At 46.6% G+C, this 12,367-nt stretch overlaps 1 protein-coding gene across 3 annotated transcripts in view; it reads right to left on the reverse strand.

Moving 5' to 3' along the window:
* Positions 1 to 12,367, reverse strand: part of LOC147622312 (syntaxin-132-like) — a 58,313-nt gene that overhangs the window by 45,814 nt on the left and 132 nt on the right. For 2 of the 3 annotated variants that reach the window (XM_086823416.1, XM_086823414.1), the window contains exons 1-2: positions 12,342 to 12,367; positions 544 to 681 (exon numbers count right to left, since the gene is read on the reverse strand). The exon at positions 12,342 to 12,367 is cut by the window's right edge and continues 132 nt beyond it. The gene's annotated coding sequence lies outside the window, so the exon portion shown is untranslated. Of the gene's footprint in view, positions 1 to 509; positions 682 to 12,341 lie in introns of all 3 variants that reach the window. The other variant, XM_086823415.1, reaches the window with a different exon arrangement.

The following is a 12,367-nucleotide window of genomic DNA, read 5'->3' on the forward strand; positions in this document are numbered from 1 at the left end:
GTCCCATCACAGGGGTCGTGAGTTCAAGCAGGGGTCGTGGGTTCAACCCCTGCTTGCTGCAGCCAGGAGTAGGACATTGAAAAAAGTGACGAGCTAAATAGCCCATGGTGAAAAATCTGAGAGAGAGAGAGAAAGAAAGAAAGAAAGAAAGATTTTATTAACGTCTTCCAAAAGACCGAACTCGGCCTATGAGACAAATCGGTGTACCTGTATGGGATATCCTCTGTCATCCCAACAAAATGAAAAAGTACTGAACTAAAAAGCTGAATCTGGGTGTGCAATAAGTACAATGAGTGGTGAAGGGGATGGAGCTCTACTACTAGGAGAATGCAAAGCTATATGCATGGAGTATACAATCAGGATATGCAACCTAGCTAGCTCCATCCTGTACCATACTGGGGGAGAGAGAGAGCGAGAGAGAGAGAGAGAGACTTTAGAAGGGCAAAAACAAAAGAAATTTCAGCACCGCAGAAATTCCCAGACACATCCAAGAAGAGGTCACGACTCACAGGTATATATTGGTTGGTTTTAAAAGAAATGGACCTTTGGAAAGAAATCCAGCAATCCTCCATCTTGGGTGGCAGTATAGCTATCATTAATTCCTGCTTCAATGTCGCTTTCAAGTCCACTGTTTCGAAGCGCATCTAAGTACTCCTTCAGGATCTTTTCATGCTCAGATTCCTGAAAGTCAAGCACACTCAAGTGAGACAAAGACTGGTAGACAGCATCCTTGAATCATCAGACTATATTTTAATATAAATTTTCCATAATTTCCCTTTGCATTCTCAACAAAGTTCTGGCATATGGTTTAGAACTGTCTCTGGTCAGGAGCTAAAGTATGTGGGGCACCCTCACCCTCTCTCTTTGCCCAGATGCAATCAACATCATGGATGCAGAGTTTCAAAGCGGGGCCTTACTTTGCAATCATTATATGTCATTTGGACAGAAACAGAACACACTCTTTGGTGCAGGATACAAGCTCTTTCCTGGTCGGAAGGCAAGATGAGCCACTTTTACAGGATACAAGGTCTTTCCTGGTAGGCAAGGGCAAGATGTACCACTTTTACAAATGTTGGTGAAAGATACAAGGTCTTTCCTCATCGGCAAGATTTGGTACAGGGATACAAGGTCTTTTTAGGGCAACATGGACCACTTTTACAATGTTTGGAGTAACAACCGCTTTTTTTTTTGGCAAAAAAGAGGCTTCCATCAAGTATGAAAGAATCAAATACAAAACCACGGCTAGTCGCAGCCCTGGGGAGACTTGATACCACCTGAGAGATTATTACCACATCGTTCCTAGGGAGACTTGATACCACCTGAGATTATTGCCAGCATGACTGCTGGCAGATATGGAAGGCTAGATGTACTAAGGCAATCAAGAGCACCCAGATTTATGACACTCAGTGCATTTGTACCATTTGGAGAGATTATTCATGCCCTAATGTACTTGGGCCCGTATTCAGGGACCTAAATGAGCGCAAGCAAAGCGCGTCTTGTTCATGAAGGAGTGGGATCATGGGATTTTCTTCTCTTCAACTCCCACTGGACTCTCTTGGAATCACCGCTCCCCTGACTAGCATGTGATCGAGGAATATCCTGAAGTGTGCAGCTCTGGGCCATCCTCCTGTGAATCAGATGGCAGTCATGGTCCTCACCCTCAAAGAAAACATGTAGAGAACCCAGAGTGATGTATATAGTGGTTAATAGGAAAACCATGTAGCAATAACCGCTCCTTCTGTAAGAGTGCCAAATCCGTTGCCAAAACCTCTTCTGACTCAATGGAGTAATCCCAAAGCTTTCCCAATGTGGCCTGAGGATAGGAATATTCTGAATCTATCCAAGTAGTAGAACGACTAACTGAAGAAAGGCAAACTCTTCAAGGGATCGGTTGCATCAATCCATTCCCACTCACCGGGATCCCATGGGAGATGTTAAATGGGTCATCCACCATAAAGCCATAGGCACCAAGAACCTTTAAGGTGAGGATCAATAGACAAGTGCCTCCCTGAGTGACCCAGGTGTCACATCTAATCAATATAAGAGAGGAAAGTTCAACGGATGAAGTCCTAGGTGTCACATCTCATCAATTTCCAACCAGCCAATGTAGTAAAAATATGCAATCTCCCTCCTGGTCCTAGTCTGGCAAGGCTAATACTTGTAGCAATACACCTGTCCTAGAAAAAGCACCAAGTTGTCTGGGGTGATACACATCATGAAAGGTGCCAATGAGCCACTTATGGGGGATAGCTGCAATCTGCTCAATTCGTCTCTTTGATTCCCCCTAAGGTGCTGGGTGGAGACTTTTTTGATCCACAGCAAGACTTCGGCGAGTGTAATTCCATCAGTCGGTGTGGAATGTTTGGTTGAACACAATGCTAATCAATACACTTAAATACACTAAGATTTAATGGACAATGAGCACAATACAAGATGTAATTTGCTGCATTGACAAGAGATGCACAATGAGCCGGAACGGCCAGCCCCCTCCCTCAAATAATGTATATTGATCTTGGGAGAATCAAGTACAGAGTGTCATGGGCATTTCTAACCAGATTTCCATACCAATGCATATGTATACAGTATTGCAAACAATATGGTTGTCAGTGAAGATCTTCAACTCACACTACTCTCTCAAGTGCCCATGTTCTCTACCACCCACACATGGTAGAAACAATCTTCGGGAGAGCACGTAGGACAAAAGAACACTAAATAGGATACGTGAACACGGAGTCCTACTCCTTCCTGATGCTACTTGCTTCCATAATTATCATTAAAGCTTACCAATTGCTAGTAGAGTCGATGTCAGCGGAAGTCTTCGCGATGAAAGCTTAGGAGTGTTGAAATCTATTGCGATATTCGGAGCTTCATCCATGTGATACAACCCTTATATGTGTTATTGTGTGTGTATGCGTGTGAATCACCTCTTATGAGGAGATAAGATAAGTGTGCCATGTGGCAACACATACATGTGTGTGTGTGATTGTGTTGAGTCAAAAGATAAGGTCCTACACCTACGAAAACACATTGCACTCATCAATCAAATCAATCAATCAAGTTAGCATTGAGTCGTGCAATCATTTGAGCATTACATTCTCTCCTCTCCTTTTTGCACTCTCCACTACGGAGCTCTATCCTCCATAGTATAGCTGCAACCAGCCTTCAATTGGTATCAAAGCCTGCGTGCCCGTACCGTGTTGTCCTTCACACCTCGCACAGCTCACGTTTTTCATTATCTGGCCCTGCCGCCAACTCCGCCCATTTGCGCCACCAGCCTAGTGGACCCCATGATAGGGTGTTGGCCGGGCTGAGCTAAGCGCGAGGGGTGCTCAGGTCCCTTGCCGATGAAGACCTCTTTTCACCCTCGACTCGGTGAATTGCTCCTGTTGCCCTCGACTCGTCGATTTTCACACCCTCCGCCATACTTTTTTGCTCTTGGCATTTGTTCCTTTGCCAACCTGTGGTCTTTTCAGTGATCCACCAATGAGCGGCTGTCCCCTTCAAGAACATGCTAGCATGGCGTACTTTAGACTTCTCAGTGAAGTCCTCATCAATAAAAGCAATATCAAATTGTGCCACAAATGCTAACACCTTGGAAGCATCATGCTCTCCATGAAAAACATCAAACTTAACGGACTTGTCACCTGCTTTGAATTCGTTGAGCTTTCTGGTCTTCTCTTTTTCTTTTCCCCTTATCCAACGGGGCAGCCCTATCTGCATGGTCTCCATGGGCCATCATGGAAGTTTCATGAAGCACGGTGGCATGTGCTCCACGAACCTGAAAATCAGATGCATGTGACCTTCCTGCATAAGGCAATGTCTGTCCATGAGACAACTCAATAGGCAAAGCTCTTCTAGTTGCAGACCTGTCACCCCCTCCATGGGATACATGCCTTGAATACATGTGACCATCATGCCCTCCACGAGCACTAGCATACATATACCTGTCACCCTTTGTGCCTTGTGGAGAAGATGCATGACGAGAGGTGGCTGTCACCTCTTCCCTTTGCATAAATGACCTCAACCTTTGAGATGCGAGATCTCCATGCTTCAAGCGAGGTGGATTTCTGAATTTCAGCTCTCCATCTTCTCCCTCTTTGATGTCACCTTTGCGGAGGAGGTAGGAAAGTGCCAACTCCCTTGGCTTCTTGCCCACTTCTCGTGCCATGGACTCAAAAGTCATGTCCACCATTGCATCGGCTTTCCTTGCTTCAATGGCACTTTGTACATGGGGATCTTCATGCAAGAATTTCAGCTCTTGCTCTTTTGCCTGCAAAAGCTTTCTCATATGCTCCAATTCAGCCCTCATTGCACTAGACTCCTCTTCTTGCATAATTGTCTTTCTACGAGACGGTTGTCCCCTCGTATCACTATCATTCACCCTCTCAAGGGACTTGTGCCTTCCCTGCAAAGCATCAAAATCACGCGAGGCACTTGATGGGCCCCTCGAATCAGGCACTTCCAAAGGGTTGCCTTGGTTGTCCATTGTTTAAGTGTGCTAGAAGCGGGGTGTCCAAAACACACGTTCGTTTCCCCACTAAGAAGAGTGGACTCAAAAGTCATGTCCACCATTGCATCGGTTTTCCTTGCTTCAATGGTGGACTCAAAAGTCATGTCCACCATTGCATCGGCTTTCCTTGCTTTAATGGCACTTTGTACATGGGGATCTTCATGCAAGAATTTCAGCTCTTGCTCTTTTGCCTGCAAAAGCTTTCTCATATGCTCCAATTCAGCCCTCATTGCACTAGACTCCTCTTCTTGCATAATTGTCTTTCTACGAGACGGTTGTCCCCTCGTATCACTATCATTCACCCTCTCAAGGGACTTGTGCCTTCCCTGCAAAGCATCAAAATCACGCGAGGCACTTGATGGGCCCCTCGAATCAGGCACTTCCAAAGGGTTGCCTTGGTTGTCCATTGTTTAAGTGTGCTAGAAGCGGGGTTTCCAAAACACACGTTCGTTTCCCCACTAAGAAGAGGGAAATGACCGTGCTCTCATACCAATGAAACCGATCCCGTCAAGTGGGGGTAGATTCCGTTGGACACCCACACGCGTAATAGCACAACTTAAATATCACAATATGAATGGACAACACAATAACAACTGAAAAATTGAAATGAAATGATGATCAATGGACACCAGCACTGGGGTCGGAACCGGCCGATCCCCCCCCCTCAATATATGATATATTATTGGGAGTATTTAAGTGATACAATGTTCCATGGATTCAAAGAACCAGATGATGTCCATGTACAACTGAAATGAAAAACAGTTACCAAACAATAGACTTGAAGTAGACGTTCGAAGTGGAGCGACCCACTTGATGAAGTCTCTACTGTCCCGTGCCTTCACTGGAATCCGCATAGAGCGCCCCACTGGTGTTCCAGGACCACGCACAAACAAGCGCTCCCGTACTAACGCCTGGCTCTCCCGATCTCGGCACCCACGGACCGTGGTTCTCCAAAAGCTTGGACTACCAGGCACCGAACGGGTGTTAGCAGCAATGAATATCCCTCGAAAGATTTACACCAAAGACCTTTGCTTGAATCTCAAGTGAGAGTGTCACCTATAGTTCGCTAGTGGGAGAACAAGAATCAGAGGTGCCTGAGTGCAACTACATAGGGGCAAGAGAAGGAGAGGGTCGCCTGGTTGCAGTCGCCTGCAGGCAAGAGAAGAGAGGGTCGCCTGGTTGCAGTAGCCTGCGGGCAAGAGAAAAGAGGCCCTGTGCGAAGCCGTTTCGGGGGAGGAGAAAGGCGACCTATGCGCAGCTGCCTACGGGCAAGAGAAGGACGACCTGTGCACAGTTGCCTGCGAGCAAGATAAGAGAGGGTCGTCTGGTTGCAGTCGCCTGCGGGCAAGAGAAGAGAGGCCCTGTGCGCAGCCGTTTCAGGGGAAAAGTAGGAGGCCTGGGCAAAGGTGGCCGAGCCACGTACAGCTGGCCGACTCACCCTTTGCATGGGGGGCGGCTAGTTTGAAGGCTTCCAAGGGAGGGTGGTTAGGTGACCATGCACCCAGCACCACACACGGTTAAGGGAGGGCTTCTCTCCCCACCATGGCCCAAGTGTGGATGCCCATAAAGGGTGCCCACCCTAGAAAAGGGCACCATGAGGTATTGGGGAGGCCGCCCACTCACTAATGAGTGTGAACCTGCAACCTTATAAAAACAAAGGTTAGAAATAATGCCATAAAATAAACAAATGGAATACACTTACCACCTGTTCACACGCAACAAAACTTGTCAGAAGACAGAGCAAACTTCACGACCCACTCGCAGGCGTCCCGGCTCAGTAAGTGGCACGTCAAACGGCAAACACAAGAATACAAGTCACGCGAAGACAGTTCCAGGCATGCAAACATGAATGCATGTGCAAACAGTATCATGGACATATCTCCCGTTCATGGAACAAGTCCTAGACATTCCTGTCGGTCACAATGATGGCACGACAGAAAGTATAAATCCCAGTCTTCCTATGGAGTGACAGTCCCATAGGTAAGACACAGATCCAGGCACGAGCCTCCCTATGGAGTGACAATCCCATAGGCAAGACACGGCACAAATACTAGCTCTTCCATGGCGTGACAATCCCATGGATAGAACACAGTCCAAGTAATACACGGATGGCACCAGTCTGGCTCCCGTCCATGTTATGCAAAATACTGGCCCCTTCACATGAGACCGGCCTGGCCTCAAGTGAACAAGACACAAATCTGGAGATGGACCAAATGGTCGGCCAATTGGTGAACAGAACCTCTCGGTCTGTTTGTGGTATTCCATGTCCAGAAGAACCTCTGAGCCATGTCTAATCAGCCTCTGAGTCTAATCAGCCTCTGCGTTTACCTTGCAGGTTATGACATCGATAGCAACGAGCCTAAAGTTGTTGTAGCATTTTCTTCTACACAACTGAGGACAATTGTTTTCTCGAACGGGAGGACTGTTACAGGTATATATTTTATCATATTTTTTATGCTTAATAATCGTAAAAAAAATATGCTTGATTTAATATATACAGAAATCGGCTTTTTGGAATGTGCAAATGTGCACAAGTTTATTCCATGTGCAAATGGGCACAAGGTTATTTTATGAGTTATTTTTGTTGGCCACGTGCCAAATGTTTGTACAAATTATTTATGCACACTTGTGCATGGCGTTGTTGTATTCCTAGCACATATGCTAGAAGAGTTGTAATTATTTACACTTAGTGTGTGAACAAGCTCTAGTGTTTGAGCTATTTTTGTAAAAAGAAAGCTTGTAGAGCAAGCTTGGGCTAAAATAGCCATGTACCCTATTTTTGATGGAATAAAATACTATAAAAATACTCAAGCAAGGATGCTTTTGGTACACACTAAGAGAGGCAGTTGGGACCCAATCTGGTGTTCTCTCGCGTCTGTATTTTTCCGTTGGCACGCTTCCCGATGTCCCACGTACTTTCCCATCTTAGTGGTATCAGAGCCCAATGTACACTCCATCAGAAAGGTGTGTGTTTGAGCCACTCAAACGGCCCAGGGACCAACCAACAGGTTCCAACGAGAGACACCGGCCAAGGTAGCGGCAGACTAGAAGCGAGCACTACAAACATCAACCAACGACAACAACGGCACACGACCGGCGTACCGTCACTAGGTACCGGCCGACAGCAATCGGCAAACGGACACCGAACGGGGACGGCACACCACCCGGCCCAACCGCGCGCAAATGCGCAAACCGACGATGGACACCGGCAGACGACGACAAACCCCACGGCCCAACGCACGGATGTCTCTTAAACAACTACGAAGCACATCACCTTTCTCCTTTATACTCTCTTGCACAAGACCTCAAATCTTTTTGCAAGGATCCATGATTTGGGTTATTCCGATGATTTTTTTTTGGAAGCCACGTAGAGTTTCCGACAAATATAAGCTCGACTTACGATAAGTCCTCATCTTAACCAAATAATTACATTTGCAAGTATTCGCAAATTGTTTTAAAATTCTCTATTTCTCTTAACCTTTTCATTTTACAGCCAATAATACATCAAGGTAAGACTCTCTTACTTTTGGATTTTATTTTATTTAATATTTATTATTTAAGTTTATTTCACTTGGACTCGATATGATCGATGATGATGAAGAACAAGACTACCATGACTACTACTCCGACTCTTAGGGTAACATATTCACAACAAATTTTATTTAAAACTCTCTTTTTTTTGGTAAATTTTAAGGAGTTTTCTTATGCATCAAAAGTAGACTTCTTGGAGGAATTGGCCCTTCCATCTTGAACTTTATTTTCTGAATTTTTCACTATGAATTAGTCTTGTGGTATGGGACACGAGATTAATCCTGTGTGAAGTATTCCGATCCATACTTACCTCTAGAACTGTGTGGGATAATTTTTGGTGGTATGGGATACTAGAATTTATATAGTATACGACAATGGATCTCCTTTGCTCACAACAATAAGCAAACACGCATCTGAGATCATTGCTTATCCAAGCAGGAGGGATGTTACATACTGTCCACCCTTTAGCTGTACGGGGACGCCCGGACGCTAGTGTGCCATCCTAGTAAATTGGTATCGTGGGTGACTCCACATTAAATATTAATCACCTAGTGGTATGGCATAGCTTGAGACCATGCTTGACGGGTGTATGTTGTTGAGGTGTAACAAGTAGTACCATGCTTGACAAGTGTATTGTGGTCAAAGTGAAACAAGTGGACTATGCTAGACAATTGCACACGGTCAAAGTGTAACAAGTGGTTTATGCAACTAATGTGCCAAGCTCATTGGAGTACAACAAGTGGTAACTCACACCATGTTAGATGATGTGTATAATGATACTCTCATCATAGTGAAAACAAGTGGTGAACCGTGAATATATGTTGTGTTTGTGCCTATCAACGTATGTCATGACCCTGTGAATTTTGTGCAACATAAGTGTGAGCATGGTAGTCGGTGAGCAAGACTTTTTTTTTTTTAATTCATGCTTGGAGCAAGGGTTTTATTAAAACAACGCCATGTGTGGAGGGGACAAGGGGACAAAGGTTTAAAGCCTTTAAAATTAAGAAAAACCTTTGGTATCTCCTTTTGTGAATCGCGGCCCTTTTTTTAGGGAAAGGCTATGTTATTTTTGGAGGAGGAATCGGGGTGCATGCTGCACGTGGAAGAGGCTGGTCGTGGAGAGAGAGCTGGTGCAGGCTACAGGGTCTTTTCGTGCGCAAGCACACACAGGGCTGCAGGAGGCGGACAAAGCTAGAGTAGGTCTTTCTCACGCCTTCTCTCTCTTGCAAGGAAACGTGGGGCTGAACAGCAGGCTTTCTCTCTCTCTTGCTAAGAGTCGACTGCAGCATACACACGTGTGTTGTTCTCCTGGAAAGGGTGGGCGGCTGGACTGCAGCTACACGCAGGAGATTTGGTGCATGGGAAAGCTGCCGACTGGCTGGGCTGCACGTTGAGAACACACAGGACAGAAACGATCCTCTCTCTCTCTCTCTCTCTCTCTCTCTCACGCTGCCCTGCTCTCGCGCGCTGCCCTGCTCGCGCTGCGCGCTGGTGGTCCATGGCGTGACGTCGCGCAAGTCCCTCTCCCTGCTCGCGCTACGCGCTGGTGGTCTCTCCCTGTTCGTATCCACCCGCTCGTGCTGCCCACCCTGGCTGTGCTGCGCCTGGCGCTGCCCTGTCCACGCTGTGCTGCGCCTATTCGTACCCACCAGTCCGAGCTGCCCTGCTTGCGCTGCGCACCCCTATTGTGCTGCGCCTGGCACTGCTATGCTGGCCTGCTTGCGCTGCTAGAAATACACTCTCTCTCTCTCTCTCTCTCTCTCTCTCTCTCTCTCTACTACGCTCCCTCTCTCGCTCCTCTCTGCCTATGGGAAGCACTGCAGAGGAATGGCTTCGAGTCTCCAAGAGAAGCTCGAGGCCCTCGAGACGGCAACGAAGGCACTAATCAAGGAGAACAAGAAGACATCCGATTCCAACCTCAATGCGGTGGAGAACAAGTTACACCGGCACATCATGGCCCTCGAAGTACGGGTCACGAAACTTGAACAAGAGAACACGGCACTCAAGGAGGAGGTGAATGCATTGAAAGTGGAACTGATAGCCGTCAAGAACACCGAGAAGGAAGAAGGGGAGATCAATGGCAACACTCTCACGGCCATCAAAGAAGAGATCTCCAAGGAGATCACAAAGGACATGGAGGGGAAACTCGAAGCCAAGCAATCACGATGGGTTAAAGTGGTGAAGAAGAACATCCGTAAAGAAGTGAGGGAGGAGTCTCAAAGGGAAGAACACCAAATCATTCACACCACCATTAAAGAGAAGAAGATGAGGCAGGTCCGTCGCCTCAACATTCGAATCACAGGTATAGCCGAGACACCCGACTCCACTCCCGAGAAAGATGGACAGCTTCTATGCACGAAGCTCGGCTACAGGGAAGAGGACCCTCTCCCCTTCACCAAAGCATGGAGAGCCGGGAAAGACTCAATACGCAAGCGAGCCCTCATCCTACAATTTGCAAGAGAGACGGAGAGGGCCACCTCCATGAGGAAGAGGGTGATTCTACGAGGATTACAGGGAGATCCCATTTATTTAGATGACGACCTTACGAGGATGCAGATAGAACACAAGAAAACATGCATGCCGAGAGTCCTACAGGCCCAGAAAGAGGGCAAGAGAGCACCATCATCGATGGCAAGGCCACCGATTAGCGCCAGGCGGCGTATGGGACATTGGCTATGGAGGATCCAGATTCACAAATACACATAGCAGTTTGGAACTGCAATGGAGCACTTTGGACACATCCTGGGAGGATGGAGGAGGTCATGGAGGGACGGGACATCATACTACTTACAGAGACACACCAGAGCCCAGAGAGGGGGCTACCCAAAGTAGAGGGTTATCAGTGGGAGTCTACACATAGGGGGACCACACAGTAGAGCACATCAAGAGGATCTGGAGGTATAGCGGTACTCTTCAGGCGAGAGCTACATGAGCGCCTGCAGGTGGTAGCACGTGACCAAGAGGCTAGATACATGTGGATTAGACTGCAGCTCTTGGCAGACAGGGTGTTATACATTGCTCTATGCTACTTCTCTCCTAGAGGATCGAGATATGCCATGACAGCAGAGGAGGAGAGTAGAGAGGAGGAGGACACAGGGCCATTGGGAGAGTCACCATATGCAGCCCTTCCAGATGAGATCATACACTACTCCAACCTGGGGAAAGTCCTCCTTATGGGGAACTTCAATGCACGGACACAGAGCCGACAGTACGACATTTATGATTTCGAGCACCCCGAGGTGATGCACACACTAGAGGTGGAGGACACGGGAGCTTGCAGGGTGTCAGAGGACATGGGGCCAGATAACACCAGATATGGTCATCACTTACTTGAGTTGGGAGCCCGACACCATCTCGTTATTTATAACGGGATGAGATAGTGGCAGGATTCAGGAGGACTGACATGCTTTCCACGGTCAGGAGGAGGTAGCACAGTGGACTACATCATGGGTTACATGGAGACCACACAGGCAGTAACATCTTTCACCTTTGTCCGTGGTTTTGCACAACCATGTGTGAAACTCATGGTCCCTTTCCTTATCCAATGCTTACACAAACGACTCTACTAAAACACTATCAAACTGATTCTATCTAGATAATTGCTTAAGTGAAATAATTACCCTACGAATCTCTATAAATACCTTTTGCTTTTTTGGGTACCATGATCTTTCTTATGGGAAGTGCCCCACCCAAAACCAAGAAGTTATGCATGGTGGGGATAAACTCTAAACAAGTGAGCAATGCGACCAAGTCCTACATGGCTGGCATCTGAAAGGGAGCCTCATATTTGCCTTCGCCCATGTGTTCAACATAGAGGTTGGGGCAATGGCAATTTTTCCAAGAAAGGGAGTGAAAGGCTTCAGCTACAAGTTTGAAGACAAAAGAACCACGCATGGTATGTTTGATGCTACACCACATGAGAAAAATCTATCAAGCATGGTCACATGGAACTGATGCCAGTTAGGGGTGTATCCAAAACATTAGTCAAACATTAAAGACCATCTTTGCATATATTTATACATTGGAACTCTTACATGCATTGATGACATATTGAGACTTTGCAAATCTATAAATATATCCATACATTGGAACTCTTCTATGCATTGTTATAAGATCAACCCTGGTGAACGCGCACACATGTGCAAAATGCACGCACGCATGCACACTCGTGTGTAAACATGCATAAGAGGCATCCACGTTTATTGTGATAATTAAAAAAACACACGAAGTAAATTTATATTGCAAAAAATAAAAAATAAACAAAGCGAAACAGAGTACATAGATTCTGAGGAAGACATACCGGAAGGAGATCGTTCATTGTTGGGA

Source organism: Cibotium barometz, chromosome 29 (genome assembly GCF_041138505.1).
Source record: "Cibotium barometz isolate CiBa-2024 chromosome 29, ASM4113850v1, whole genome shotgun sequence".
Lineage (NCBI taxonomy): Eukaryota > Viridiplantae > Streptophyta > Polypodiopsida > Cyatheales > Cibotiaceae > Cibotium > Cibotium barometz.